The sequence below is a fragment of the Brassica oleracea genome, chromosome C5, assembly GCF_000695525.1.
Source record: "Brassica oleracea var. oleracea cultivar TO1000 chromosome C5, BOL, whole genome shotgun sequence".
Taxonomy (NCBI): domain Eukaryota; kingdom Viridiplantae; phylum Streptophyta; class Magnoliopsida; order Brassicales; family Brassicaceae; genus Brassica; species Brassica oleracea.
The window spans coordinates 13,191,700-13,197,699 of NC_027752.1; positions in this window are offsets into that span (position 1 = coordinate 13,191,700).

The following is a 6,000-nucleotide window of genomic DNA, read 5'->3' on the forward strand; positions in this document are numbered from 1 at the left end:
AAGAGCAGATTTACTACCACATATATCCATAGCACCCGAGTGTGCAATAACACACCCTTAATCCACTTCAGCTCATTCAGTACTGTAACCATATATTCTGCTTCGGCTGACGAAAAAGCCACTACATCCTGCTTCTTTGACTTCCAAGATATATGAGAAGATCTCATTATACTAACCATCCATTCAAATACCTCTTGGTAATTGGACATCCAGCCTCAATGAAAAAACACATTATGTACATCCATTTGATGAAGTTTTCAGTTCTTCCTTGCAGCAACCTGAAGAACCTATCTATTTATTTGTAATCAACTCCTTCACAAGTAACAAGTCGAGCCTTATACATTTCAATCAATCCATCTGCATTATACTTTATTGTGAATACCCACTTGCATTCAATCATCCGCTTGCCATAGGGCAACATATCAGTTGACCATATTTTGTTCTTCTCATGAGCCTCCATCTCAACTCTCATTACTTCTTGCCATCTTGGACATTTTATTGCTCAGCAAATGTCTTTGGCGCAGTCTCTGCAGTTACACTAGCCAACAACCCTCTATGTGACTCAGAAAATATATAATAATTTACAAATTTCTCAATTTCATATTCTGAACTTCCATTTGGATTCACAGTAGCTAAATACATAGAAACATGAGCCACTGTGTTAACCACATAATCACGTAATCTGACAAAAGCTTCTTTCTTTCTCATACCTCGTCCTAACGTTGTATCTGATGCAACAGTCTCCACATATCTAATGTATGTTCAGATTGTGCTCATGTCTCACCATGGGTCAAAACTACAAGCTCTGGTTATGTCATACACTCTGCTCCAGTCTCTGTTGCTTCCTCTGACACAATTATTTGTTGTTACACATCATTTGCAACAACTCTTGTGACTTTTCTAGCACTATGTCACACACTATATCACTTATTTCAACAGCTTCTTCAACACTTCTCTCAAATCCAGACTCATGCATAAAACGAGAAATATGACTCAATCCATCATGTATAGACACGTTTGATTCTCTGTGAGCTTCAAAGAAGGAAAATTTATCTTCGAAGAAAGATACATCATGAGAGACAAATTTTTATTTTGTTTCTAAATCCAACATAGTCCACCCTTTCTTTGCATAGAGGTACCAATAAAAACACACTTTCTACTACAACTAGCAAACTTGTCGCCATGACGCTTCTGATTGTGAGCATTTGCGAGACATCCAAAAATTCGTAAATCATTATATGTAGGAGCCTTTCAAAACAAAATCTCGTAAGGGCTTCTTCCCTTGTGTATCTCACACGAAGTCTTGTTGATTTAATGTAATGCACCCAACACACAGTGAACCCAAAAATCTATAGGCAAACTCGCTTTAAACCTCAAAACTCGTGCCAGATTCAATATATATAAGGAATATTTACAGTCTTAGTCCATAACTATTGCATAATTTCAATATATCCCAATAGAACTCAAAGAAAACAGAGGTCGACAAGAGGAGGATATAGAGAGAAGTGGTCAAACAACCTCCTATTCCGTTCAAACATATCCTTACGGTTCTCTAAATTAATTTACCGAGCCCTAACGGTTCCTCTTGGCACAAGTAGGTAGTTGAAGATACGGAGGTGGTTAACGAGTGGTCGTAGAATAGAAATGTCTGGAAAAGCAACGAGATGAGGTTCTTCAACAAGACATGATCTAGAGAACCGTTGTAGTAGTAACCCCAAAACTTGACTTCTTGTGGGAATTATTCATAAGCTGCTTAGAGGGATAGATCAAAGAGCAAAGACATGAGAAAATGGTTTAGAGAATCATTCTCCTACGAGTCCTAAAACTGAGCTATTTTAGCGATGAATTGGGAAGTGAAAGTGATACCACTCAAATTACACTAAGGAATGATTTATACTCTCTCAAATAAGAGGTCGAGCTGTAGTACTTAGGGATCGAATTCACAGGGAGCTAAGGAACCTAGAAAATCTAATATGATTTGTTAAGCAAGATGGTTTTAGAGTTTTTAAATATAAATTACAGTTTTATATTGAACAAGTATTTGTTCAATAGTTGGTTTGAGGTTTTGGTGCTTAAAAAGTAAATAGTTAGACTTAGGGTTTTTATTTCAGGAAACTTGGGATTATAATCCTACACATGCTTAATGAGTTGCATGCATAATAATGTAAAGCTCAACTACTTAGTCAACAAGTCCATCAACGTTCGCAATGTTTGGACTTGTCTATTAACTAGATATATTGATCTCAACTGTCGTATTTTGATCAATAGAAAGTGTCGATCATTAATCCTATAGGGATATCGATCGATACACCTTTTGCTCCGTCGATCGATTATTCAAGTATGATACCGATCGACGCGCTCTAGTCAAACCTTATGCGCGGGTTGAATAATAGCTTACTAAGCTCATTAGATCAGCTCTCGCCTTGGTCATAGCAAGAAACATAGTTCTATTAGAATGTTTTCAGGATGAGAATAAAGCTCTCGCTTTTATCAATCAAATCCAAGGGAAAGTTCTAGGTAGCTAATCTAGACACATGCATTAATGAACAATCCTAAAGATGATTATCACAACTCAACAATCTATAGTTGGGGTTAATCCCTCTTAACCTATTTAAACCCTAAAATCTAACAATGGAACTACTCAGACATGGCTAAGCAATTCATAACATTAATGGAGTTCCAATCACAAATTATAACTTTGAATCTTCTCTCAAATCTATCAAAATCCTAAAACCTTTGCTGTGAAAATAATAAAACTAGAAAAGCATACATTGCCTCTAACATGGCGGCAAAGCTTATATAATTAGGGTAAAACTCGTCAGGGGCAATCTTGTAAAATGGTGAAGACTTGGGCTTCAAGTTGGCTGTGACCAAACGGGCTTTCTACGCACTTCGCTGTCGATCGATACACAGATGTGAGTATCGATCGATTATTCATCTCCAATATCAATCGATGTTCGAGCTCGATGGTCATCTCGGGTGCTTGCTCCAAATATCTCCAAAACGCTCCAAAATCATCACTTGTCTCCAAAACACTCCTGATCTTATAAATATAATAAATATACTCTATAATATAATAGTTATTAGTAAAAACATCTATAAACTGTGGATGAAAATGGGCCAGAATCTGTGGGTATAATAAGTATCTTCGAATAGCTTATCTATAGGAATCCTGAAGACTCTCTTCAGGAAACTTTCCTTTTCCTTATCATTGGTCTCCCTCTTCAGATGTTTCACCACTTTTTATTTTCTTCTCCTTAGGGTTCTTACAGTAGGAACCCTATCCTCTTCCATAGGATCTTCTCCATCATCTGAAGGTGTACTGACGGCCTCTGGTGGGTATTCTGAAGGTTTGGGTTTGGGCCTGAGTTCATTAATTCATGCAACATCTATCTTTGACATCTGCACTCGGTAGGTAATAGGTGCTCGTCGATCGATAGGCGCTGGAGGTTGTCGATCGTTGGCGGCCTCTGAGTGTCGATCGATGGAGGATTCTCCGTGTCGATCGATGGAGGAATCAGCTCGTCGAGTGATTCTGACTTTATCAGGGCTGGGCGGATGTGGGTGTTTTGCTGCAAACTCCTCGTGAGTTAGAATCTTCACGGTATTGCAAGACGCGGTTGACTCCGTAGGCGTCGTCGATCGATGCTCTGGAGGTCCTGTCGATCGATATGGACTGGTGTATGTCGATCGATGTTCGAGATCTGGCGTCGATCGACACCATTGCGATCCGACAAAACTCATCAAACTTTGTACCTAGAAATCTCCTTCTTACAGCTTCTCTTCCTTCACCACTTGCCAAAAATCATCCTGAATGATGGCATTCACGTGGTGTTTCATCACATCATCCCCTACTCCTCTTGTCGAGGTTTCCTGCCTTTTAACAGCATCTCATGTCTATACAATCTGCATCTCCAGCTTCTTCACATGAGTGCTCAAAGTCTCAAACTTTGTGTTCAGGTTGGTGTAGATAGAACCTATCTTCCCATTAAAGTCCACTGTCATTCGCTGCTGTGCCTCAAGAACCCTATCGAGCATCTCTTCAATCTTGCTCTCTTAAGTAGGCGGCAGTGGCTTCTGATAGTAGGAACTTCCATAATTCATGTTGTTGTTGCAAGGTTTCTGGTACTGTGAATTTTGGTTGAAGTTACTCCTATTTCCATAGGATTTTTTGTTTCCACCCTGGTTTGCAGAACCTTGGAATCCAGTTCCACCAATGTAGTTCACCTTTTCTTCATCTGCTCTACCCTCTACAGCTTCTGCATCTTCAACAAAACTAACATGCTTCCTGAGAAGCTTGTGAACACTATCCAGCTATGCCTTCACCTCATCCATCTTACCATTCCCAAGGATGGTGGCAGATCTTTTCCTCTCAAAATCAGTGTTCTTGGTGATGTTGCTGGATGCTAGGTTTTCCATAACCTTGACTGCCTCCTCTAAATTTCTGGTATTGAAGTTTCCATTGCTGGAAACATCAAGAGTCACTGGTACTGGACCGTGATGCCTCTGTAGAAAGTACTGAGCAGTTGTACTTCATTAAATCCATGGTGTGGACAGTCTCTCTGATATGACTTGAATCTGATCCACGAGCCCCTAAATGATTCTGCAGGCTCCTGAGTGAATGTATCAATCTTGCTCCTCAAGTCTTCAGCACGCGCTTCATCAAAGAAATTGCATAAGAATGCATTCTTGATGTCGCTCCAGGATTTAAGAGATCCTGGTTGTAACTACTTGAGCCAATGCAGAGCTTCTCCAGCAAGTGAGTACCTGAAGAGCTTGCATAACAGGTAGTCCTCAGAGACTCCCTCGACTCTAATAGCAGAAATCAGATCCTCGAACCTCTCCAGATGGTCCATAGGATGCTCGTGGGATAATCCATGGTAGGGTAACTGTCCCACAAGCGTGTAGTACTGCGCTTTCAACTCAAAATCCCTCTCGATAGTGGGAGGACGAATGGCTGATCTGTTGGTGTAGTATCGATTTGGACGGTTGTAGTCAGCCAACGTTCTTGGTTGCGCAGCCTCATCTACTGGTAAAGTTGTACCTATAGTATTAGCATCAGGCTCATGGATTGCAGCCTCCTGAGCATATATCCTCTGACCTGCTGCATTATGCAAGTCTCCATTGTTATCCCGTACAAGTATCAAAGGCACAACCATGTCTCGCGGCTAAGTATCGATCGATGTCGACGGAAGGTGAGTGTTGTCGGTCGACTGTGGTGAGAGAGTATCGGTCGACAGTGGTGAGCGAGTATCGGTCGACGGAACTAGTGTCTGGGTCGACGGTGGTTGAGCAGAATCGAGCGACACACAAGTGGTGTTGTCGGTCGATGAGGAGCGCGCTTCCTTGCGGATTGAACGTTCCAAACTTGCAGGATCTAGTGAGAATATCAGTTGCGTTTCCTTGTTGCTCCTGGTACTGTTGGACATGTCCCTGAAAGTCCAAGAGAAATTTTATGTCAGAAACTTCACAAAAATTAGATAAATAGGCGATCAAAGCTCCCCGGCGACGGTGCCAAATTTGATACCACTCAAATTATCCTAAGGAGTGATTTATACTCTCTCAAATAAGAGGTCGAGTTGTAGTACTTAGGGATCGAATTCACAGGGAGCTAGGAAACCTAGGAAATTTAATATAATTTGGTAAGCAAGATGGTTTTAGAGTTTTTAAATATAAATTGCAGTTTTATATTGAACAAGTATTTGTTCAATAGCTGGTTTGAGGTTTTGGTGCTTAGAAGGGAAATAGTTAGACTTAAGGTTTTTATTCAGGAAACTTGGGATTATAATCCTACACATACCTAATGAGTTGCATGCATAATAATGTAAAGCTAAACTACTTAGTCAACAAGTCCATCAGCGTTCGCAATGTTTGGACTTGTCTATTAACTAGATCTATTGATCTCAACTGTCGTATTTTGATCAATAGAAAGTGTCGATCGATAATCCTATAGGGATATCGATCGATACACCTTTTGCTCCGTCGATCGATTATTCAAGT